The sequence below is a fragment of the Orcinus orca genome, chromosome 10, assembly GCF_937001465.1.
Source record: "Orcinus orca chromosome 10, mOrcOrc1.1, whole genome shotgun sequence".
NCBI lineage: Eukaryota > Metazoa > Chordata > Mammalia > Artiodactyla > Delphinidae > Orcinus > Orcinus orca.
In genome coordinates this window covers 26,250,522-26,277,641 of record NC_064568.1, presented here as the reverse complement: position 1 = coordinate 26,277,641, position 27,120 = coordinate 26,250,522, and the positions used below count along the sequence as shown (strand labels likewise).

The following is a 27,120-nucleotide window of genomic DNA, read 5'->3' as shown; positions in this document are numbered from 1 at the left end:
TTCACCAGTCACCATAAGCAATTGTTAAGAGAAAATAAATTCTGTCATTTGTGCCCCATTAAATATGATTTTCTGTCAGTTTAAGTCATCGTCTTAGACTGACGTGAACTTTACCATTTCGAAACCTGAAATTACTACTCTGATTACCATGGTCTTTAGAGATGGAATTCAGTCTCTCTGCAGACTGAATGTTCTCTGAAAAAAAATGACAAAGTTTAATGTTTCCTTTATGCAGATTAAAAAAAAATGTAAAGCACAAGTATTCCATATTGGAACAAACAGCACCATAGAAGAAAATGAATGTAAATGCCTTACTGCACAAGACTAAATGAAAATGTGATGTGAATTACTTTCTAGCTCAAGCTCATCACTAGTGCCCAGATGACTGTGTTTCTGTAGTCTTAAAAATCACTTCAATTTTCAACCAAATGCCGCTAGCCAAATAAACAATGTGTGTCTCTAACACTTTTTATAATGCTTTCTGGAAGAGAAATACAGACAGTATGAAAAAAAAGAAAAGAAAAGCATACTCAGCTCCTCTTTCAGAGTCTCAGTGTACATCACCAGGAGTCCTCAGAGACTTGTTGAACTTTTGAACTTGTCCATTTACTCATTTGGTCAGTCAGTGCATGAACCAGGTGAGTGTAGAGTGCTTGCCCTCTGCTGCAGATCCAGCCCATACTCAGCCATGTTTGGGTCCTAGGGGCCCCACCCATCTTAGCTAATTGAATGATGGGTAGGCACCAAATTATTAGTTGGTCAACAATCTGTACATGGTTGCTGGGACAAAGAGAGACTCATTCATTCATTTAGCACATTTTTTAAATTTAATTGTTCTTTTATATTGGAGTGTAGTTGATTTACAATGTTGTGTTAGTTTCAGGTGTACAGCAAAGTAATTCAGTTACACATATACATATATCCATTCTTTTTCAGATTCTTTTCCCATATAGGTTATTACAGAATACTGAGTAAAGTTCCCTGTGCTATACAGTAGGTCCTTGTTGATTATCTATTTTATATATAATAGTGTGTATCTGCTGGTCCCAAACTCCTAATTTATCGCTCCCCCCACCACGTTTCCCCATTGGTAACCATAAATTTGTTTTCAAAGTCTGTGAGTCTGTTTCTGTTTTGTAAATAAGTTCATTTGTATCATTTTTTTAGATTCCACATATAAATGGTATCATATGATATTTGTCTTTGTCTGACTTACTTCACTTAGAATAATCATCTCTAGGTCCATCATGTTGCTGCAAATGGCATTATTTCATTCTTTTTTATGGCTGAGTAATATTCCATTGTATATGTATATCCAACGTCTTCTTTATCCATACCTCTGTTGATGGACATTTAGGTTGCTTCCATGTCTTGGCTATTGTAGACTGTGCTGCAGTGAGCATTGAAGTGCATGTTATCTTTTTGAATTATGGTTTTCTCCAGATATATAGCACATTTTTTTGAATGCCTACTCTGTGCAAGGAGCTGTTCTTGGTGATGGAGATCAAGTGGAGAGCAAGTTACATTGGGTCTGTCTTCTCCTGGAGCTTAACATTGTAGTGAGGGCAAGGAATAGAGAAAAGAAACATGCAAACAAGCCAAAGACAAAGATCATGTCAGACAGGCACGATGACAAAAATTAAACAGAGTGATACAGTGGATAATAACTGGGAATGGAGTAGGCAAGGAGGTCTCTCTTATGAGGAGACATTTAAGCTGAGAATGACAAGAAGGATGAACCATGAAAGATCTAGGTGGAACATGAAGTTGGAAGAGCAAGTGGAAAGGCAGAAGGGAACCTGGTGCAGTAGAGGAACAGATAGAAGAATAGCGCAGGGAGAACACAGTGGATAAAGGGGAGAGTGGGGTACGGTGAGTCACACAGGGGCCAATAAGAGAAAGGGCCTCACGGGCCATGTAAGGTACTTGAATTTTATTCTGGATGCAGTGGGAATCCTTCGCTTAAGACTAAAGGAGTGACATGATCTGATTTACATATTTTAAGAGTTATTTTAGCTGTTGTGTGCAAAATATATTTTTCAGTTAATCTAGGCAAGAGAAGATAGTGTCTTAAATAGGGTCTTAGTGATTAAGAGGGAGAAAACTGGAAAGATTTGGGATGTATTTAAAGAGATGGTACATAGAACTGGCTTCTAGAAACTATATGTGGGGAGCAGGCAAGGCAAAGAAGGATTCAAGGGTTGGGGTCCAAGAATGGGGAGGATAGTAGTGGGAGGTTGGTGGCACATGGATCAATTGTTCCATTTTGGACAGGTAAAGTTGAGATGCCTATTAGATTCAACAGTTGTTGTTTTAAAACGAATGAATGGCCTGTTGTAGAAAGCTATGGTAGACCAATCAGATTCCCTATTTGTGGTAGGTGCACTCAGAAACTGGAGAGAGGGAGGGAGATGCAGATGAGCCAAAGCCAGAGAGGCCATGCAGAGCTCTCTCTGAGCCAAAATTATAAGGAAGCAGAAACTGAATCAAAAGGGAAGCCAGTTGGAGGAAGGAAAGTATCAGATCAAAAGAGTTAAATACATCTTGAGGAGTCGTCAGGGTACATGGCCCGAGAGGGAGATGTGAGGTGAGTTGTTGCTCCCTAGACCTGCCTCTACTTTCTTACTTTCTAGTTCTGTCCATAGGTACCCTTCCAAAAATATGCTGTTTTCTTGATGTAATTTAGGTGGGTTGCTGTTTCTTTCCTATAAACTAACATAGTTGAAATAAATAACTCAACACACTGAGGACCACAAAGATGAGTCATATAAAGTCACCGTCCTCAATGAGTTCACAGCCCAGTAAAGAAGATAATAATGCAAAGAACTGTTCTGTAAAGTCCAAATGGAATGCTAAGGGGGTTAAAATGTTATTTATCTACCATTTAGTATTACATGTTCTTTTATAAGCAAGCAAAATATTAAATGTACAACTTGTCTGTTGGCATCTGCATCAAGTAATAGAAACTGCAAATGATGACTTCTATTAGGAAATATATGGCATTATATAAGGTTTCCCATATTTTGATCATGGGTTTTACCAAATGTGCATCCCACCTGGACTATTATTTACTTAATGTTTTCATGTAGTTAAACTCACTTTTGTAACTTAGATACATACTGCTGCCTCATCCTAAGCAATAAAGCCCTGAAATAATGGTTTGTTTGCTATTTACATAGTTTTCTAATATTCATAAAAATAAATACAGAGTATGAAAATAGAAAGCCGACCTGCATGTGGCTAAAATCATACCACAACCACCAGGGCTACAAGTACCAGATTTTTGGAAACAGTGACATAGAGAGGAAAGCACTAGACTCAAATTTACAAGATCTGACTTTGAACTTGGCTCCTTAACCAAGAAGCTACTGTGCAGTTCTGGGCAAATCAGTCTCTTTCTCCCTCAGCAATAAAATGATTGTATACCTTCCCTGCCCATCTTAAAAAGTGATTATAGAGATCACATAAGCCCCAGGGTATGTTCAGATGCTTTGCAAAAGACAAAGTGCCTAACAAATTGCAGTGCTTATTGAGAATGTAGTTGTGGACCATAATGATTGTACCTGTGGGTTCCTAATGTAAGTGCCACTGGGGCAATACTGGCATTTAAAAACCAAAACGAATATTTTCTCATCTAAGCTGTGCTCCAGAATCCTCCAGCTCTTTAAACTTGTCTTCACTATTATCAGAACCACAAAATTTGGACTGTGCTCAAAATAATTTTCAATTATTTCTAGCAAGCAAGCCTTGTCTTCCCAAGGGTATGAGGGAGCCCCCAGAGAAGGCACCTTCTTTTATCAAATGAGTTCATTGTAAATAGACTGTCCATTATAGTGTACAGAGTGGCATGAGCAAAGATTTAGTGCCCCTTTTCGGCTACAGTCTTTGTATGAGATAATAAAGCTCTCTGAATCTATTTCCTAACTTGTAAAATGGAAATAATAATCCCTATTTTGCAAGGGTTTTGTGAATTTTAGTGAAATAGTGACAGTTAATTGTTTAATATAGTGCCTGAGCCATAGACAGCTCTAAAGAAATATCAGCCACTATTATTTTACTGCATGAAGGATGAGAATTGCTCTTCACATTGGTGACATCTATTAGGAGTCTATGATTCCACGTATCATAGTACCCACCTCTTAGAGTTACTGTGAGAAATAAATCAAAGTTCTCACATGTAAACAATGTCTGGCACATGATAAGTGCTTAATAAATGTAAGCCTTTGCTGTCCTCATCAGCTTTTGTTATCTCAGTGTTTATTACAGGACATCATATTTTGGATAAAGCAGGGTTCGATGACAGGATTCTTAGTTGTAGAAAATTCTCTGTTAAATCGGAATTGATTGTCTATGTTGTTGTCTCTGTTCCATTGTTCAAAAAATACTATAGGAGTTTAGCATAGTGTTAGAGAATAATAGATGTTCAAAAGATACTACATGAGAAACAGGAGAGATTAGCATCTGGTGTGATTTGAATACCTAAAGCTCTTTATTGATAAGAATCTAGACTTGTGCTATTATACACTAGCTATGTGTGGCCACAAGCCCATGAAATGTGGCTAGTTTGAACAGAGATATGCTGTAAAGTGTGAAATGCATACTAGATTTCAAAGACTTAGTGTGAAAAAAAATTTTTAATTTCATTAATAATGTTTTATATTGATTAGACATTGACATAGTAATATTCGGGGTATATTGGTTTAAATAGATTATTTCAACTCATTTTACCTGTTTCTTTTTACTTTTATAATGGGGCTACTAGAAAATTTAAAATTAAACCTGTGGCCCCCATTGTGGTTTGCATTATATTTCTATGAGGCAGAACTAATCTAAGCCATTTCATAGTTCAAATGTTGACAAAGTATCAGGCTCATCTTCACAATAGCAACGTTTTTTCAGAATTTTAATGTAAACTATTTTTGTAATAGTTTTTATCTGTTGAAACCACTTTCTAAACTTATTGTTTTATAGCAAGCACGATTTTAAGTGGGTAGAGTTTGGTCATCTAGTTCTGTTATTTGTTTGTATCTTAGTGTACAGTATTTAAAATGCATTACTTTGTAACATAAAATTTAACATAGTTGTTTCCACTGAATGAAAGAGTTGGGAAAGTGACAGTTTACCTTAAAATTAACAAAATAGCAAACACAGAAATGACTAATGTTATAATTAATGTTATAAATAATCTTGAGGGGGAGTCAGTGGCGGAAATTAGGTGATGAGTCTTAAAACAGTGATGGATTGTTTAAATATCAATAGTATTTTGATTAATTTATAACAGTGAAATACTTTCAGTAGTGCCATTATGCTTGATTACCATGTCCTACACAATATACCGTATTAATTTGTGAATCCAGTGGGTTTTTACTGAAAATAATCTTATATAACATGTACATTCCCAAATCTCCATCAAGTAGACAGTATATATAACAAGGTGACCTTTTTTTTTTTTTTTTTTTTGCGGTACGCAGGCCTCTCACTGTTGTGGCCTCTACCGTTGCGGAGCACAGGCTCCGGACACGCAGGCTCAGCGGCCATGGCTCACGGGCCCAGCCGCTCCGCGGCATGTGGGATCTTCCCGGACCGGGGCATGAACCCGTATCCCCTGCATCGGCAGGCGGACTCAACCACTGCACCACCAGGGAAGCCCCAGGGTGACCTTTTAATGAGTCAATTTAGTTCACTTTTGAAATGAAAACATTTTATAAAATAATGTGTTGATAACTTTTAAAATCTTATATGGTTGCACATGTTTTGGCCACGTGTAGGTCTGGGTATTTGAGCTTTGGAGAAGGTTCTAAATGAAGAGCCCTTATCAGCTAAAAGCAGAGAGAAACTGCTTTGCTTTATGGAGATTTTCTTAACAACATTCCAGAACCGTTCTGAAGCACCCAAAGTAACTTCCTGTAAAGAGGTATTAAGCACCAGCTTGCTTTAGCTTAGAATTCATAATTCACAAAATAAAAAAAATGGAACATCACTGATTCTGTAATCCCATCCCCTGCACCTTCCTCCTTTGTTCTACAGGATTTTAACAATATACCCGTCTCCAAATTTACAAATGATTTGCTTTTCCAAAGTTCATCTCCAAGTCAGTCGTCCTCTTGGAATGCAGTGAGTGTTAGGTTCTCAGGCCAGCCCAATAAAGCCACACGAACAGCTAAAATGGTATATGCATTTACAATGACCACCGCAGATGCAAGAAAATTAATTAAAAGAGATTGCTACAGAACTGAAGATCATCTTTAAAAAGTGTCTTGAAGATCCATGTATGAAGAGAAACAGTATTTTTGTGTGTGGGGGTAGCTATTTTTTTTATTTTTTAAATTGAAGTATAGCTGATTTACAATGGGATTAGCAGATGTAAACTATTATATATAGGATTGATAAACAACAAGGTCCTACTGTATAGCACAGGGAACTATAATCAGTATCCTGTGATAAGCCAGAATGGAAAAGAATATTAAAAAAAAGAATGTCTATATGTGTGTAAATGAGAAGCAGTTTTTAATTAGCAACTGAAAAATGAGTAGGAGGGACTTCTGTGGACATCCTAAAGCTGCTTTAGAAACTTTCAGGGACCACAGAGGTTAACTGCAAAGGTTCTGTTATCATCGAATAGTGTTTCTCAATGTTTGTCTTTTCACTGACTGGGGTACGCCCCCCTCATTACTGTTCGGCTCGACTGTGCTGAGGTGCTTTTGTGGCGCAGGTGGACAGAAGGTGGGGAAAGGGAACAGAAAAGGAGCGGGACAGCATAGAGAGATTTCTGAGATGATCGAGGAAGAGGTGAAATGTAGAAGAGGGGAGTTATTTAAAGAGATGGAGTGCGAGTGACAGTCAGTAACTGAACTGGGAAGGAAGGAAGAAGAGAGAATGTGGCACTTGCTCAGTAATCAGTGATAACAGCTCATTTACTGAGCTCCCATGCTGTTCCAGGACTGTGCCATGTGTTTGACACACATGTAATCTTCACAATTAAAGGCAGTATTAGTCCCCTTTATAAATGAGAAAACCAAGGCTCAGAAGCTTAGGTGTTAGGTTGAACCATATGAAATTGCCGATATTTTGCTTGGCGTACGGCAATTTCAGATGGTTCCACCTAATACCTTTCCCAGGGACACAGAATAGTAGATTTTGGAATGAGGTTTCAAAAGCAACTCTACCTGGCCCCCAAGCACTTAATCTTTCCTCCACCTTCCACACATCTACACAATGACATTGGAGGGAAGAGAAAACATGTCATGGGGGATCTTGCATCAGACAGGACCCGCTTCTCACCATGAGGGTGGTGGCACCATGGGGGAAGGAATGACCAGGAGCTTTTCAAAGCAAGGTTGAGGGTTAGGTATAGAGCAGAACCAGTCATTTGAATACACAGGTAATTTGTATGTCTGCTTTGTAGCTTGAAATATGTCTACATTAAATACTTTATATCTGTAGAAAAAAGTTAATCCGTAGAGTAAAGGCCATTTCTACAACAGCATGCTTACATTGTAACATGGTTTAGATACAAGACAGACATTTTAATCTCCCCTCACCCTACTAGGAAAGCATGGTTTCATGGGTTCTCAATAGCTCGCGTCTTATGCAAATTACTCTACTCCACTTGGCTCTAAGTTTCAGTGGAGAGCATTCCAGCAGTGAGAGGTGTTCAATCAATGACAGTAATGTCTTGTAAGGGACCTTCTTTGTAGACCTTTCTATTGATTTTTATATTTTCGCATCCCCGAAGATTTCATCCCTGAACTGAAACCTCTATCTGTCAATAAATGCACCTCCTTCTGTTGTTCTGGGCTTAACTTGTCATTCCTTCTGGATATTAACACAGCACAGAGATTATTCCTGTGCATATTGTGTCCTCAGACTTAGACCCTGATCTCTCCCTTCCTTCCTCCCTCCCTTCCCTTCTCGCTTCCTGCTTTCCTCCCTCCCTCCTTCCATCTGTGTTTTTGCCTCTTCCTGACTGAGCCTTGTAGAGCAAATCTGTGAAAGGAATTGTTGGCTGGACGTGGGCCCCAGTACCCTGAGGAGGCAGTGGGTCAGGCCTGAGGTGGCTGATGGAGGAGACATGCATCTTGCCAAGTTTGCAATTCCTACTTCTCAGCAGTGTGCCCCCAACGCAGGTATTTGCCAATTGCATGCCACGAAATTCCCCGAATGTCCCTTCTGAAATATTTTGAGAAAAACCTCTTTGTCTCACTAGGTAGATAAGTTTGGCCAGTGATACCCAAAGGGATTTTTGAGAAACATTAGCCCTGTGAAATGCTCTTCAAAGAAGGATTCACACTGTCTCAAAGAAATAGCTGTTCTTCCATGTTCATTGCCCCATTACTGACAATAGCCAAGACATGGAAACATCAACAAATGGATGGATAAAGAAAAAATATATATATGTATATCACATTCATATATATGTGCACATATATTTATATATCACATATATATATTGATATGTATATATAAATATATAGGCAGTGGAATATTATTCAGCCATAAAAAGGAAAGAAGTCTTGCCATTTGCAACAATGTGGGTGGACCTCGAGGGCATTATGCTAAGGGAAATAAATCAGACAGAGAAAGAAAGACACTATATGATCTCACTTAAGTGTGGAATCTAAAAAAGCCAAACTCAGAAATAGAGAGTAGGAGGGTGGTTGCCTGGGCAGGGGGGGTCAGGTAAATGGGGAGATGCTGGTCAAAGGATACAAACTTGCAGTTGTAAGATGAGCGGGTTCTGGGGATCTAATGGACAGCATGGTGACCATAGTCAACAGTACTGCATTCTATACTTCAAAGTTGCTAAGATCTTAAATATTCTCACCACACACACACAAAAAGGTAATTATGTGAGGTGATGGAGGTGTTAACTAACGTTATTGTGCTAATCATTTTGCAATATATACCTGTATCACATCATCACGCTGTACATCTTAAATTTACACAATGTTATGTATCAATTATATCTCAATAATGCTAGAAAAATAAATAAATAATAATGAAAGACTGGGGGAAAAATTAAAATGTTGAGAAACACCATTTACTGGCCCCCTTCACAGTGCACATTGGAATAGTACACTGTGTACATCTGTTTATCTCTGTTAACCCAGCATCTCCCTAACTCATTTGATCATAGAACCTTGTTTTAAAATATAACATCTATTAACATCACATAACTAGACTTCCCCAGAACATACTTTGGAAATCTTGAGTTAGGTATTAGTGAATTTTCATTCCAGCTGCAAAAGAAGAGCTATATCTCTTAAAAGGATCATTTAAAAATAAAAATTAAAAGCTTCCATGCTGCCTCAGACCCATACACTTTCCATTTTATGGATCTGTCTTTGATGGGGATGGAAATGATGTTCTATGGGTTAACACACTCAAATCTATGTTGTCCATTCCTTAATCAGTGTGTTATATTGAGTACTAACTCTGCTGGCCTGACTTAGTGGCGATGCTGAGAGAGGTGGATAAAGATCTAAGGACTATTAAGTGTCTGATGTGACAGAAACGTTGGTCAAATGCACATGGAGCGGGAAGAAGGGGTCAAGGATGTCTCCTGTAATTTTATCTTGGTGGTCAAGTAATTAGCAGATTATAAATTGGAGGTGTGTCTTAATTGTGCTCCACTTTCCTTGATTGTAAATAGACAGTTCGTAAGTATATGGCCAGACAAAATTTACTAGTGAGTGAAGGTCCCAGTCTTATGCCCCAACACCTCACCCGTGAAAAAGCACTAGGCTTTACAGCTTTGCTTCCTCCCTTCCCCTACTCCCTGAAGAGCAAGTACAGGATCTAAATAGTGACCAAGATAGGGAGGATAAGACAACATGGGTGAACTTGAGCTCTTCTGAGGCAGTAAATAAACATCTCCCAAGAATAAGAGAGGACTGGGATTTGTATTAGGCGTTGCTGTTGTAGAACCCATTTAATGTTTAAGAGAATCACGTGCAATGACTGAGATTCTAAGGAAGCTACTCTGTTGGCAGTTCACGAGCACTGGGCTGTGAGATCCTTGGCTTCATAGATAATGGGCCCATTTCAAGGAGGCTGCAAGCTGAAATAGCAGTAGTGCCAGGCAGGTGCCATCGATGATGAAGTGGACAGGGTATAAAAACACCACAGTGCAAGAGGAATGGAGAAACAGCCACTGTCACTCAGGTCTAAGAAGAACCACCTCAGAAATGATGGGATCCTCACTGACAGATGCTAAAAACAGTCCAGGAAAGTTTGAGGAGGACCTGGATATTTGCATAATTTCAAATATCTCTCCTAAGATACTTATAAAAGACATTTATAAATTACAAAATACCAAACTTCACAGTGGAGAAGCCCAGCAGACACCACCTTAACCAAGGTTAACATCACCAGCAATAAGATAGCATTGACATCATGGACCCCATGATAAGATGCACTGTGATCACAAAATCGCTTCTGTGGCCTTCTTGGTACAAATGCATAGCTTCAATCTAATCATGAGGAAAAAGTAGGCAAACCCAGAATGAGGGATTCTGTGAAATAGTTGACTGGTAATTATCAGAAGTGCCACAGTCATAAGACCGGGAGAAACTAGGAACTGTCACCAATTGAAGGAGACTAAAGAGGCATAATAATTAAATGCAATGTGGAATCCTGGATCGTGTCCTGGAACAGAAAAGGGGCATTAAGAGGAAAACAGTTGAAATTTGAATAAGGTCTATAGTTTAGTTAAAAATATTCAGATATTAACATTAGGGGAAAGTGGAGGAAGGATATACATGAACTCTTTATGCTATTTTTTGCAAATTTTCTATCAGTCTAAAATTAGTTTAAAAAATAAGCATAGCAGAAAAATAAAGAAAAGGAAATGATGGGATTCAGAAACTCCAGCATCACACTAACCTATAGAAATATAGTGTGAGCCGTGAATATGAGTCACATATGTCATTTTAAATTTTCTAGGAGCAAGTTAAAGCAAAAAAATGATTGGTGAGATTAATTTTAGTAAGTCAACTCAGTATATCAAAAATATTATCATTTCAACATATAATCAATATAGAAAATTACTGAGATCTTTTATATTCTTTCTCACTCTAAGTCTTCAAGAGCCAGCCTCAATTCAGACTAGCTGCCTCTCCAGTTCTCAATAGACTCATGTGGCTAGTGGCTACCATGTTGAACAACACACATCACCATCAAGACACATTCTGTTTGCATCTTTTATTATTTCTACTGCTTCCCATGAGTGTTTTGTTCTTTCCTACTATAGACTCCTCCTTCCTTTCCTCACTTATGAGCATTTATATCTTCCAGACATTATGCTATGCACAAAACTGACAAAAATTTCCAACTTCCTGGAGCTTCCATTCTTGAGGGAGCGATTGACATAAACAGTAGCTATAGTAAATAAGTAAATTATACAGTAATTAGAAGATAGTAAGTGCTATGAAGTGAGGGTGTGAGGGGCACAGAGCTGAGTAAGGTGACTCGGATATGCTGGGGGTAGGAAAGCTAAAAGAGGCAAGACCTAAAATCAAACCCAGATCACCTATGGCTTCATTCTGGTACTTTCCATTCTTTAATTTCAACAGACAATTTTGAATGGAAGGAATAATGCGAGAGTAAAAACAATATTTTGCTTTGACTTATTTAGTACTTAATAAGGTCAAGTGCAGCTCCGTCATAGAGGGCAACACCTAACTACCATTTTCTTTTTTTTTCTTTTTTTTTGCGGTACGCGGGCCTCTCGCTGTTGTGGCCTCTCCCGTTGTGGAGCACAGGCTCTGGACGCGCAGGCTCAGCGGCCGTGGCTCACGGGCCCAGCCTCTCTGCGGCATGTGGGATCTTCCCGGACCGGGGCACGAACCCGTGTCCCCTGAATCGGCAGGCGGACTCTTAACCACTGCGCCACCAGGGAAGGCCCTGACTGCAATTTTCAACATTTGGTTTAAAGGAGGTGATAGCATTCTGAACAGCCAGCCCTCCAGCTAACCGAAGCAGAAATATGGAGGAGCTGTCTTATAAGGACTAGGATATCTCAGCAGAAAACGGAGGGTTTTGAAATTATGCAGCCCACTGCAATTTCTTTTTTTTTTTTTATTTTTGTGGTACGCGGGTCTGTCACTGTTGTGGCCTCTCCCGTTGCAGAGCACAGGCTCCGGACGCGCAGGCTCAGTGGCCATGGCTCACGGACCCAGCCGCTCCGCGGCATGTGGGATCTTCCCGGACCGGGGCACGAACCCTTGTCCCCTGCATGGGCAGGCGGACTCTCAACCACTGCGCCACCAGGGGAGCCCTGCAATTTCTTGACATGAGTCCAGAAAGGTTTGATCAATGGGGTTTGATTCTTTCTTGCCCTGAAATTTGAATAATTACCTACAGCCTGGTGAATTTAACATATTTGAAAAATTGATTTCTTCTCTCTAGAGGTTTGTGAATTTTGTTTACTCTCCTTGTGATGGAGTATGAGATTCATTGTTTTTTTAAACTTTTGGTCAATAATAGTTACTCATTGAAATACCTTCCAATCGCAGTTCTTTCTGCTCTGGGATGTGAGAAAAGAGTGGCTGTCAGAAATGTGTACAAGGAATCCTGCAACCTCTGCTTTTCACAGTCTGAGATACCTTAAAGAAGTTAAAAGGAAAGAGGTGCAACAGAAAGAAAAAGAAAGAGAGAGAGAGAGAGGGAATTTGTCCTATGTTGTGTGTGTGTTTTTCCTGCATCCGGTTATGTGAGGTGCCTGTTGGAATGGAGAGTCTTGGACCTAGCCCCAGATCTCTAGATTCCAAATCTTTGGAAGATGGAGCCTGAGAATCTGTGTGTTTCATAAGGTTCCTAAGTGATTCTTCTGCCCACTGGGTATTGAGAACCGTAGATCCTGGTGCCAGAAAGGCCCAGATTTGAATCCTGATGCGTCTGCTCACTGGCTGGGGTGCTCAGAGGGTCTCTTCTAGGGAAGGGACACTGAACTGCCCCCCTGCGTGTAGGGTTCTCTGTCTATCAGACTTTGTAACAAGAAGACCAGGGAATTTGGATCCAGCATACTAACTCCCACTGTGCTGGGTCCAGCAGGAGAATTCTTCAGATCTCTTAATTGTGACATTTTAACAAACTATTCTGTTCCCATTTTTTAATGCAGCTGGCATAGAGGCTGCTTTTGTCCCTTTGTTTTGCTAAGGGGAATGCAGGCATTTGTTTCTGCTCCTTTTCTTTTTACTTGGATACATATAATGCACGTATTTATAGTCCAAGGAGGCAAGAAAGAGAACTAGGACAGACTTGTGTTTTCAAGGCCTGCCATGTGGACCTGGGCAGGGACACGTCAGGCCTCCAAAAGTGAGCCAGTAAGTTCTTTGTTTGCGCCCTGAGCATAGCCCTTTTATCATCTGTGGTCCCATCTAAATAGCTTTTCTTAAAGGATAAAGTATATTATCAGGGCCTAAGAAATAACTTGTAATTATGGGCTCTCGAATGGACTCAGGTACTGTTTAAAAGCACCAGATGAAAGAGAAACTTATGAGGATTTTGCTCTTTAACTAGGCCTTGGAGCCCTGGAGGAACTTACTTTTTATGTTGCAGTCTCGTATTTTTACTTCATTTTTAAAATCACAAAAGTAATAGATGCCCATTGTACAATATTCAAATAATACAGATATATTAAGTGAAAAATGAAAGCTCCTGGGACTTCCCTGGCAGTCCAGTGGTTAAGACTGCGCTTCCACTGCAGAGGGCATGGGTTCAGTCGCTGGTCAGGGAACTAGGATCCTGCATGCCGTGCAGCGCGGCCAAAACAAATAAAAGCTACCACATACCAACCACTTCAATTCTATTCTCTGCTATTTTTCTAGACATATATAAACATATATGATTAACACACACACACACACACACACACACACACACGAGTAATTAGGACTCTTTAAAGTGTAAATGAGACCAGCCCAATTCAAAAAATTTTTGAGAAATAGGAGAAATCTCTTGGCTTACATAATCATACTTAATTGAGGTGAATTAGCTTCAAGAATGGCCAGATCCAGGGTGTCCAACAGGCTAGTCTTTCTTTCTCTCATCTCTCTCTCTCTCATCGTGTCCTCTTTCTGTGCGTCTGCCTCATTTTCCCCCCTCACTTAGCTTTCTCCAGGTGTTGGGGAGGATAGCAATCTGCAGACCCAGATTTGCTCTAGATTCAAGACAAAATGATGCCCCATCTCCCTGCAAAAATGTGGACATCCTAATCCCCAGAACCTGTAAATATGTTGTCTTAACATGGCAAAGGAGAATTAAAACTGCAGATGGAATTAAAGTTGTTCATCAACTGACCTTTGAAGATGGAAGAGTGGGGCTGTGAGCCACGGAAGTGGATGCCTCTGGAAGCTGGAAAAGGCAAGGAAATGGATCCCCCCCGGCCCGCCTCGGATCCTCCAGAAGGGAGCACAGCTCTACTGACACTTTGAGACTTGCGTCATATTTCTGATCTACATAATCATAAGATAATACATTTTCTGTTCTTTTAAGCCACTGAGTTTGTGCTAATTTGTTCTAGCAGCTGGAGAGACCTAATATAGGGCCCAAAAGGCAAGAGACTTTTTCTCCTCAAAATAAAAAGTTTTAAAAATCCTTGCAAGGCTTCTGACTAGCCTACCTTGGTTTTCAGCCAACCTCCATCCCTGTCACCATGGTCAACAGCATCAGGTACTCTAATTGTCTAGATCTGATTACTCTTTATGGCAGGGAAAGGGGATCAAGAGGTGTGATTGGCAGCCCTTCTCCTCAGAATCACATAACTGGCATGGGAACAGAGCATTTCCCCCAAAGGAGGATTGTGTGGGTTTGTTGTTCATAGTTTGCTTTTTAGAATGGGTTTGTGACATATATTTTGTTCTATAATTTGCTTAATTCTCTTTACAACATATTTTGGGGATATTTTCATTTCAATTTATAAAAATCCTACTTTGTTCTTTTTAGTAGCTGCCTGGTATTCCATTGGGTAGATGAACCAAACTCATTCAACCGTGTTTCCTGTTGATGGACATTTAGGATGTTTCCAATCTTTGCTTCCAAAGAAGACTGAACGTTGTGTCCTTCGATATATCTCTGTGCATGTCATAGGACTTGCTTTTGATTTTTTTCTCAACACTGGTAATGTGAGGGTGCAATGGAGAATAGAACAAGGATAGGCGTAGTGGATTGAATGGTGCCCCCCCCCCCACAAATATGTGCAAGTCTGAACCCTCAGTACTTGTGAATGTGACCTTATTTGGAAACAAGGTCGTTGCAGATGTAATTAAGTTAAGGGTCTTGAGATGAGATCATTCTAGATTTAGGGTGGGCCCTAAATCCAATGACAAGTGTCCTTATAAGTGCACAAAAAGAGAGCACACAGAGACACAGGGGAAGGCCATGTGAAGACGGAGGCTGAGATTGAAATGATGCCTCTAAAAGCCAAGGAATGCTAAGAATTACCAACAGCCACCAGAAGCTAGGGGAGAGACATGGTATAGACTCTCCCCCAGAGCCTCTAGAAGGAAACAGCCCTGCTGACACCTGACTTCTGATTTCTGGCCCTCAGAATTGTGACAGAATAAATTTCTGTTATTTTAAGCCCCCCAGTTAATGGCAATTTGTTATGGCAGCCCTAGGAAACTAAAACACAGGTTGTGAAAGCAACTGGTTATCCTGCCCTCCTTCGTTTGGCTAGTGGCCAGCTGTCAATCATCTGGGAAGACAGAGGAATGTTAGGTCAGATCCCAAAAGCCATATAGCACACAGGAGTCATTTCAGTGTCCATTTCTGTGAATGTGCTTTGTGATTTTTATCTTCTAGTGCCATTTTGTTTAAACAAATGATGAAATTAGTTTATACCTCAGAGTCAGCTCCCAGTGGATATATGGAAGAGAGGCAGACCCAGTGTTAAATGAGTGGCAAAGCAAAGTGAAGGCTTATGCAGAATCCTCTCTGGTGATCTATAGCATCATAGATTTTTAGTGGTTGTGCATAAGAGGAATGAATAGATAGACAAAGGAAGGAGGGAAGGAAGGAAGGAAGGGATGGAGGGAGGGAGGGAGGGAGGAAGGAAGCGGGGGGAAGGAGGAAAAAAGACAGATAAAGTAGACCATGATATGACCAGTGGAGACCTTTGAATGCCCCCTTTCGATCAATGCCGTGTAGGGCATTAAGCCCTTTATATTTAATTCACAAACAGCTGAAAATGCTCAGAACGTGCTTGGTATCCACTACAATGACACAAGCTGGCCATGCCTCCACTCTCACCACCCTCACTGTTTCAAGTCAAATATTGAAATGCAGTGAACAGTATCCCAAGCTGAGAGCTAGGAATCTGATTCTTTTTGATCAGTAAAGCACTAAAAACAAAACCAAAAAAAAAGGCAATAACGCATACAGGTATAATCACAGTACACACGTATTTTACTGCATTGGACTTTTTCTCATCCGACTTCTGACATGTGTGAATTACCGTTGGGCCAGGAAGCTCATACTTGATAATTGGCAGCTGTATTTTAACTGCAGGCTTGAAAGTTTTGGGGGGAAAAAAAAAAGAGCAGATGTTGAGATGCCTGTTTTGGGGATGTGTAGTGTATCACTGCCTGTCCTTAAACATGCTGAAGGAGACAGAGTAAGTCATGGAAAATCATGGAAAATGGAGCAAAACTCTAAGAAATCTCTGCTTATGGTAACTGCTGGACCGTAGTATAATGCCTGCCTTTGGCTTTCGGCTTTTCAGCACACACATGGCCTTGGCTTCTGCCGCTCCCTCTTCTGGATTTTCCTCCCCTCATCAAGGCCCATTGCAAAATCTACCTCTCGTCTTCCTACCCTGGATAGAACTTCAAGGGAACAGATCACAGATCTTATTAAATTGGAATAATTGATATTTATTGTAGGATAAAGCCACTGGGGACCAGTAATTGAGTGAGAATGTAAACCAGTGTTAATAAGAATTGGGGGGCTTCCCTGGTGGCACAGTGGTTAAGAATCCACCTGCCAATGCAGGGGACACGGGTTTGATCCCTGGTCTGGGAAGATCCCACATGCCGCGGAGCAACTAAGCCCGTGCGCCACAACTATTGAGCCTGCGCTCTAGAGCCCGCGAGCCACAACTACTGAGCCCACGAGCCACAACTACCGAAGCCCGTGAGCCTAGAGCCCATGCTCCACAACAAGAGAAGGCACTGCAATGAGAAGCCCGCGCACCACAGCAAAGAGTAGCCCCTGCTCCAGCAACTAGAGAATGCCCGCGTGCAGCAATGAAGACCCAACACAGCCAAAAATAAATATAATAAATTTATTTTTAAAAAAATAAGAATTGGACCAACCAAGAACTGCAGAGTCCCAAATGAGATTTTTCTATTTCAACATTTCCTAGAACTCCTGATGAATAACCTTGTGCTTTTAGGATGACTTGCTCTTTTGATAGCCTCTGATGTGCTTGTTTTCTCAGTGCATTTAAATTGGGTCATGGGGCAGGAGCCAGCAGTGCTCTAAAGCTTCCCCCAAGAACATGGGTCTGTGATGTGTGTTTAATGTTTTCCCTGTAACAGAGATAAATGTCGTCGGTAATTCTGATTGGCAGGCCCAATGTTTAAGGCTTTTGGAATTATCTGAGTCGCAGGGTCGCAGGAATCGTTCTGCATTCAAATATTTACAAGGCATAATTAAATGGATTAATGATGTGGGGTTCTAGAAACAATATGGTGGTGTTAAATTTTCCAGCAGCTTTCTACTAGTTTCATCATTCCTTTTTCCCCCCTTGTCTATCTTTTCCATTTATGATTTTTGCTTTCAACCCTCAAAACCTCTGTGAACTTCTGATATCTCAGACTTTGCACTGAATTTCTCACTTGGCCCCTCTTGTTACTGCCTCTCAGTATCCAAAGGCCCGAGAGAGTGGCATGGACATATATACACTACCCCTCGTGCTTCTTAGATTAAATCCTCCACTCTTGTCATTCCTCCTCGCTTTGCTTAATTAGATGACATCTGATACAGCTTTGAAGATGTGAGGTGCTGTCCCAGTGCTAAGTGGGATGGTTCTAATTATTATCTTGAAGCCTCGCATCACCGTATTCTCCTTCTTCCCTCTCATTCTTTTCTGTCTCTTAGTCATCTGGGTATGAATAATGAACACAATGTTTCCTTAAATGGAAGAATGGAAATATAGTTGAGTTCTTTTTCCCAGGTTGCCTGTTAGCAGAAATGGAGGCATATCCATGTGCTTTTGGCCTGGGAAAACGAAAAGGGAAGATTGAGACACTAGAATGTGTATTGTGAATGATCACAGTCTTAGAGATTTTTTAAATCACTTCTGTTTTTATTACCAAACCAACAAAAAATTGTTGTAGAGAATTTGGATAATTCAGAAAAACACACAGTTGAGAAGACATATGACATGTGTTTTCATCTTCCAAATTTTGTGTATATAGTATATACTATCGTCATATTAATCTATTTTCACACACAAAATAGGGTCAACCTGAACATAAGCATAAGTTTTCTAACTTATGCTTAAACTTAATGCACTGTGAACATTTAAATTACATATTCTTCTCATCATCATGACCACAGGCCCCCCTCTTATACAGATGGACCACAACTTATTTAACCAGTTCCCACAGGTGAACAATTAGTTGGTTTCCAATCAACAACTAGTCCAGCAATTAATTGGACTAAAATAAACAATGCTGCAATCAGCATCCTTTATACATAGCCAGCATAGTTTTTTTAAAAATTATTTCTTCAACAAAAATTTCTGAAATTAGATTTGCTGTTCAAAGGATATAAAAGTTTCGTAAGCATTGGCTATTTAGAAAGACACCCAGAAAGTGGTACTAACTCAAGCTGCCCATCTTGGGTGGGTTAGAAAAGGACACCCCATGTCAGAGTGTCTCTTTCCTGGTCTTTCCTTAGCTTAGACATCTAACGCTGGATTGGTCTTCTTTCTGGATGAACATGCTTTGGAAATATCACTTGGATTCTTAGAATGGTTCTAAAGAACGGTCCAGGGCTCCTCATGACTCATCAGCAAGGTCCTGTATCCCTAGGACATCAGTTGTATCAGAGGCAAATTCATGTTTAAAGAACCGCCGACTGGAAACAGTTACACTGGTTTTATGCCAAATCAGAAGAGAAATTGTAAAGGAAGAAGGAATATTAATGCTTAGTGACCACCTATACAGTGCTGACATTGTTTTCTCTTAACAATCTTATAAGATAGTGAAGCTTCACCTTCATTTTGTAGTTGAACTAGATTCAAATCCATCTCTACCTGATGCCAAAGACCATGGTCTTTACTCCCCTCTATAACTCAGTTTTGTAGTTTAACAGTAGTTCCAAAAGCCATGAAGAGTCTGCCTCTCACTTAGCTCTATGTTCTGTCAATTTTTTCTTTCTCTTTAAATATCAATTTGGTTGGCTTTCCAAGTGTTAGAAAGCAACATTTCTCTTGTTTTACTTGTAGGTCATGTTTTCACTAGAATCCTTGATGTATTATTCTTTTTTCTCTTTGCCTAAAAAATGTAATATAAATTCATGAAGGCTTTGAATAGTGTTATATATGGGATGTCATTTAACCTGCCTTGCAAAGTCTGTTTATCAAAGCAAGAACTACTTGTTGGAGGATGTTAACGTCCTGAGTCAAAGGAAAAATAAACTGTGGGCTTTAGAGTGATCTTTCTACATATGTATTGACTGAATGCTTAAGGAGAATTCTGACATCTCTAGCCGAAGATGGTTTAGGAACCAAACAGTGAACTAGACAAGCTTGTATCCATAAACCGAGGACTCTAGCAAAGATGAGGACAGTATAGCATAGGGGTTATCAGCACAGATTGAAAGCTTTGGAACTGATCTTACCTCTAAGTCTCATTTTCCTTTTCCGTATAATGGGGATAGTAAGGTTTACTTGGAGAATCATCCTAATGGTTAAATGAGTTCATGTGCTTTCAGGTGCTTAGTAGGGTGAGATCAAACCTGAGTTTGATCTCAGTGGATGATCATGGAGGAAAAGATATTTTAAGAAACAGAAAAAAATCATACACTAAGTGAATCTGTACTGGAAAAGCATTAAAGGGATGTAAAAACTGCCTCTCCTAATGTAGACATCAAGGATATAGCATCCCTTTTTCTTTATTATAGAAAAGAAGTACTGTGAAGAACCCAGAGTTACTTCATAAACTTAATTTATTTAATTACAGGAGAAATTCTTCACTTCTTTTGGAACCTTGTTCCTTCCTCCCCCCACCCAATTTGAGAATCTGATGAAGCTTTGAATTCTCCATAGAAACGTGCACATTCACATCATATTTTGCAACTTTGGGGGCACCAATCTATTCCAGGTTAAAATTACCCCCAAACATAGAGGTTGTAGACACATTTTCATTTATCTGAACACGGTCAGAAGGGAGAGGGCTCTAGCTGGGAATACCCGACGCCAAAGCCAGAGATTCTAATCATTGCTGTATGCTGGATACATTCTGTGCCCTTGAGCACTCATAATGTAGAAAAGAAGACAAATAGGGAAATGAATGAGCACAGTGCAATGTGGCAAGAGTGACAATATGCACATACACTGAAAGGAATGATTTCATGATGCAGATTGAGGAGGGAGGGCTGCAAACAATATGATTTCACAAGTGCAGCAGTGATCCCAGGGTCTTTCAGAATCTTCGGAGATTCTGTGAACCATGTGGCATGTATTTCATCAAAATCAAAGTCCCAGATTACAGGTAACTCAAAGAATCACCCATGTCCTCTCCCACTAAGTCCATCCTCCTTCTCTATATGAGAGAAATGGAACAGGGGATATGGAAGGATGGAAACTTATCAGGAGACATACCTTCATCTTTGATTGATAAGTTTTATCTCACCTATATTATTCTATAATGTCTGGAATACCCACACCTTGAAATTCCTGAATTCTTGATTCGAAATGTCTGGAGGAGGGAACAGACACACCACTTCACCTTGCACACACAACCTTGTTTATGGAGGACTCTAGCTGTGTCCCAGGCCTGGAGGCCTGCTTGCTCAGCAAAGGGCTCTAACGTGGACAAACAAGAAAAAGAAGGTACTAAGGAAATGCCCTGGCCATTCAGTGATGTTCAAGTGAGCATGGGAGCAAAATTAGAGCAATTCTCTACTTTCAAGTGTATTGCTAACTCCATTTGCAGTAGCCCATCACTACTAAGTATTTTCCTTTAGACACACCTAAATTCAAATCATAGCCCTACCACCTGCCAGCCTCGGACAAGTGACCTAGCCTCTCTGAATACTGAGTTAACATGTACTGAATGCCACCTGTATCTGTGGTCCTGTCCTAAGTGTTTTACATGTGTGGACTCGGCCCACCCTCAAAACAACTCTGTGAAGAAGGAATTATTACTATTACCATTGAATATTGCTCAGGATCACACAGCAAGTGGGCAGAGCTGGAAATGGAGCCCAAGCTACTCAGCCCCAAGGCTGGAACCCTCACTCCCAAGTCCATGGTGCCTCCAAGTGCCACAGGTCAATTTCAGCATTTGTGATACAGGGACGATGCTGACCATTCTTCAGAGTAGTGGTTGGGTTAAACAAGACTGGTTTTGTCAATCATTGAATACTAGGGTCCCCGACCATAAAGGGAATCCTTCTGGGAGAATCCATAGGCGTGGGAGAAATCAGATTGGCCACAGAAAGTCACACACCACCGACCACAGCAAGCCAACCCACTGTCTATATCAACAATGCTTTTTATCTGTTCTCTTTTTTTCATCTCGCCACCTTCTGTTTTCTGCACTACTCCCAAGTGACTATTCAAATAGATGAAACTGATAGCATTTCATTTCCTTGTGGTCTTCATTCCTGGCTACCGTGATCCTTCTTAGTGAACAAATGACTTGGCTTTTCTGAAACTGTCTGGGTTGATATGTTTCGTTTCAATTGCAATATGTTCTTTCAAAGGTGAATGATCAGAAACCATTGTCGGAAAGTCAAGAATGCACTCAGAGTCCAAGAGCCAATACAGTTTTGTTTGTTGCTTTAATTACTGTGTAGATGTGCTTAGGTTGTTTGGATTGCTGTTCTTGTTGAAGAGAATTGAAGGAACATAGCTAACCCTTCAGTAAATGTTTTTGAGCCCTACTTTTGTGTGTAATGCAGGGCTAGCACTAAGCAAAGAGAAAGGGACTTCCAGAGAGCTCAGACCTGGACCTAGTCTTTCGAGTGGGGCAGGGGGTAGGGGGTACATAACAGGCTGGAGAGATAAATAAGACAAAGAGAGCTACTGTCCATTAGAAGGGTAAAGGAATAGGCTGTGGTGCTTTACAGAGGAGAGAGATTGCATCCATCTGGAACGATCACGGAAGGCTTCCTGAAGGTGGTGGCAACTGAATAGAACTTTGAAGGACATAGAGAATCTAGACTAGGATATGGTAAACCAGAAAGGGTGAAGGACATTCCAGCTATGCAGAATGTATCTGGAGAGTAGCATATGATAAAGAGACTTTATGCAGGAGGTTAATTTTTATAAAGAAAAAAGACCTCATTTGCTGGGGTAATAAATAGGGAATGAATCAAATTAACATCTCTGACTTCATTTCTTACCATTCTCCCCTGTTCCACAATTCCTCCAATACAATACTGCCTCAAGGCCTTTGCACTTGCTGTTCCCTCTGATCTGAACACTTTTCACAGATCTTTGCAGTCACTGACTATAACAAAATACATGTTTGTTTCAAAGCACTTTACATACAGTCTTGTTTAATATTCTATGCCTGGCACAGGGAATCTCACATCTAGTGTGTTCCTATTCCCTGCCCACCCATGTATCTATATCACTTCAAAATACTAGTTTTTATGCAAGCCTAGAAAATTGAAATTCTTGATTTCTCCTTCTGTGAAAATGGAGGTGAAAATGCTTACTTCCCTTGAAGCAGTGGTTCTCAACCTGAAGCACATTAGAATCACCCGTGGACCTTTTGAAACCACAGATGCCCAGGTCTTACACCAGACCAGTTAAGCCCGAACCTCTGCAGCTGAGACCCAGGCAGTATCGGTATCTTGACAAAACTCTCCACATGGTTTTGGTGGACAGCCCTCACTGAGAACCTCTGCTTTAGAAGGAGAAGTCAAGGGCAGTGGCCTTTCCTGATGATACTTCTCTTCCCTGTGCGCTCTGGCAGGGTGGGGTCAGTAGCAGGATCCATAGCAAAGAGACACAGTCCGTAAGGCAGAAGCAATACACGTTTCCTTCCTTCCACCGAGGATAAAGGTGTGTCTGCTGTGCGCCTGGCGCTGTCCAAAAGGGACGAAGAGTGTAGGGAACCAGAGAGAAGGCAATGAACCCTTTGGGTCCCCGGAAGTGCCCCCATCTCTTGGAGACAAGACTGCTGACTGCAGGGTTTGGTCATGAACCAAGAGCGATGTTCCAGTTAGGAGGCCGAAGGAGACTTCCCTCAGATCTTCACTGAACGAAAGGCATTATTTCCCAGAGTGCAGTGGCATGTTCTAGAATCTCCGTCCCTTTATGAATCAGTCGTTGCCTTAGTCCGTGAGGCTTGACATGCTGTTGTTCTTGCTTCTGTCTCTGACCTCACTTCCTGGTGCTCTTCCCTCCCTCAGTACCCTGCAGCCGCACTCCCCTCCTCCAGGACTTGAGATAAAATCCGCCTCCACAGAGGCCTTGAGATACCACCAAGAGCGATTCCCTTCTCGGGACCATGATGTCTGCTCTTCCCTGGGCTCTTTAAGCCTCTGCTTCCATATAGTTGCCTGATTTGCTCTTCCCGGTCTCTGCTCAAATATCACCTCCTCAGAGAGGCCCTTCCTGACCTCTTTATCTAAATAGTACCCTGCTTCCTCTCCATCTCTGTGCTCTGCTTCATTTGCCTTATAGCTTTTATTGTGGTATATTTCCTGTTTGGTGGTTCATTTTCCATTTTCCCTGATAGAGTGTAAGCCCAAAGAGCTGGGACTTGTTCACTGCTGTATCCCAGCTCCTAGCACAGTGCCCAGTACAGAGTGAATGCTCAATAAATGTTTGTCATATGAATGAATTCAAGAAGGTTTTATTCTCATTGTATTCATACGTATATTTATTTTCTATTAAAGGCAAGTGATATTAGACTTTTAATTCGAGGTAAATGGTCTACTTTTTAAATGAGTTAGTGTCAGGAAAAGAGGAATCAATTTAAAGAAAGATATTAAGTAAGTGGAAGCATAAGTGACCCACAGATGTGATATGACTCATGAGAGTGATGCGAATGACCGGCATTTGGGAAACACTGGTCTAGAAGCAGATCGGCAAACAAAGAAAGAAGCACAAGCCTAGAAGTAAGGGGAATATCATCTAGTCATCCAAATCAGGATGCTGAATGATAAACTTGGCCTACCTGCAACTGCAGTCTCTTACAGTGTTGAGGTACAATTCATCTGGCATTTGCTGAACATCAGCTATGAGCTCAGTGTGACTGGGGGGTAAGTGAGATATAGCATCCAATCCCATTTTCAAAGGTGAACCTCGGAGATAGCCATGGGCCCTATGACAGTAGAAATCAAAATGTGATCAATGCTATAGGAAAGGTCCAAAGAGACCACAGAAGGGTAGCATTTGTTTCTCTGGAGGTAATCAGGAAACCCTTCTCTGAAGAGGAGAAATTTGCATGGGACCTTGAAGAACGGGTAAGATTTCAATAGGCAGAAATGGGGGCCAAACCAAGGCATTCTGGACAGAGGGAACACCAGGCAGAATAACAGCAAATAATATATGGAAATGAGCTCACAGGGCACAGTGAAAAAAAATATCTATGGGGGGCTGCTTGGAGAGGCCTGACCAGGCAGGGCTTGGGTCAGCAGTGCTGGCCGGGGTTTGCTGTTGAGGCCGGGTCTCTGCCACTGGGCCCGGGAAGATGGTGCTGGGTGGTTGCCCGGTGAGTGAGTTACTTCTCTGCGGCCAGGCGGCTTTGCTGATGGGGAATCTCCTTCTGCTGCACTGTGTCTCTGAGCCACTGGCACAACACTGCCGCCGAGCCCGAGCCCACATCCACTGGCGCTACCCACCCGGAGGGCGCCACCTGCTCTGCGAGCTGGGGCTATGGCGACCCCACTCTCCAGTCATCCCTTGCTCTTACCTACCCGATGAATTTATAGAGTTTCCCAGGTATTTTCTTTTCAGAAATAAAGAGTGGACCCAGCGGACCATGTCGGAAATGCAACGGCATCCCAGGAACTTGGTTATGGCTGTCTCAAGTTCGGTGGTCAGGCCTACAGTGGTGTGGAGCACACCTCCGTCCAGTGCCGCGCCCTGGACGGAATCGAATGTGCCAGTCCTAGGACCTTCCTACGAGAGAATAAACCTTGTATAAAGTGTACTGGACAGTACTTCCTAAGCACTTTGCTCTACTCCTTCTTCCTGGGGTGTTTTGGAGTAGATCGTTTCTGTCTGGGACACGCTGACACAGCAGTAGGGAAGCTCTTGACACTTGGAGGACTTGGGATTTGGTAGTTTGTTGACCTTATTTTGCTTATTACTGGAGGGCTGACGCCAAGTGACAGCAGCAATTAGTGCACAGTTTACTAAAAAGAGTTGCTGCCGTGGCCCAGAGAGGCAAGTCTCCTGAATTCACCTCTACAGGCTCAGAACTCTTCCTTGTTATCAGACCTGACCATTACCTTCCTCTTTGGAGAGAATGACTTTGGCGGGGGAGGTTTCTTTGGACTGTGGATTTTCAACCCAAACTTTACTTTGCAGACTAGAAATGACAAGCAAACAGTATTGTGGGTATCAAGTTTGTACCTTTCCTCATGTACAAAAAATATAAAGGATAGTGATTAACTTATAAGCTGCAGAAGGGTTTCCATAGTCTTTATTTCTGTGCACTGCTGTATAATCAATCCTTTGGAGCAAGTGGACCCAACAGGGTAAGTAAAGTGAATATTTTTAGCCTTGTGCCTTTTGTGACTGAGTCCTCATGAGGTGAAGATCGGAAGCTGAACCAATGAAAATCTTCAGCAGAAGTAGAAACGGCGATGGATTTTAATACACAATGAAATTCTGACTTTCTGAATTCAAATTGCAGAATAAATGTTGCCAACCTGGAATGCTCGTTTGGGTGTTTTCAGTAGGTAGAGTGAAACTCAAAATTATATTCGTTGTGCTTAAAGCTAAGCATTTGAACTGAGCCTGTTAATAACCCCTATTGTTTCATCACGATTATGTCTGAGAGAGAATATATCCAGTACAGTAATTTCCTCTTTCCAATTATGTTTTGGGTAGCTAAACATGTCTGAGTTCAGCTATCCTCTTGGCAGACTTTTCCCACCAAAAAAGTAGTCTTTACCAGTTTAGAGAGTCCATGCTGCAGACTGGTAAAAAAGAAAAAAAGATTTCATACAAGTAACTATAAATCTGTTCTTCATGATTGGGTAAGAAAATATGAGGGGCCTCGTGCCCTTGGAAAGAAAAGCAGACTCTTCCTTAAAGGATATTACTACTTACTGCTGGGTAAAGTTAGGATGTGATTCGGAGGGCAAAGAGAAACTGAACACATTCTGTCAAAATAAGCATGGTACCAGAATCTCTCAGTGTGGGTTACAGCAGTCAGTCATAGGGAAAGAGACAGCCAAGGTTTTGAGTTCCCAAATCACTGGGAATAAAAGAAAATGTTCTGAATTATAAGTGTTTTTTTTTTTTTAAGAAGATGTTGGGGGTAGGAGTTTATTAATTAATTTATTTATTTTTGCTGTGTTGGGTCTTTGTTTCTGTGCGAGGGCTTTCTCTAGTTGTGGCAAAGGGGGGCCACTCTTCATCGCGGTGCGCGGGCCTCTCACTATCGCGTCCTCTCTTGTTGCGGAGCACAGACTCCAGACGTACAGGCTCAGTAGTTGTGGCTCACAGGCCTAGTTGCTCCGCGGCATGTGGGATCCTCCCAGATCAGGGCTCGAACCCGTGTCCCCTGCATTAGCAGGCAGATTCTCAACCACTGCGCCACCAGGGAAGCCCCACTATTAGTGGTTTTTAAAACTTAGTTCCCATCCCTTGCAATCTGAGTTGAAAAGAACTGTTAAATATAAGGTAAAAATGGGGTTTGGAAGGTAAATCAAACTAAGAGCATGCTATTTGGGCAACTTATAAATTCTAGAAAC

The 27,120-nt window shown here is 41.1% G+C and overlaps 1 protein-coding gene and 1 pseudogene across 2 annotated transcripts in view; both read left to right on the top strand.

The window, feature by feature from the left end:
• The window catches only part of SYNPR (synaptoporin), a 290,962-nt gene that overhangs the window by 192,307 nt on the left and 71,535 nt on the right, over positions 1 to 27,120 (top strand). The window lies entirely within an intron of this gene.
• On the top strand, positions 24,464 to 25,555 carry LOC101271593 (TM2 domain-containing protein 2-like; annotated as a pseudogene).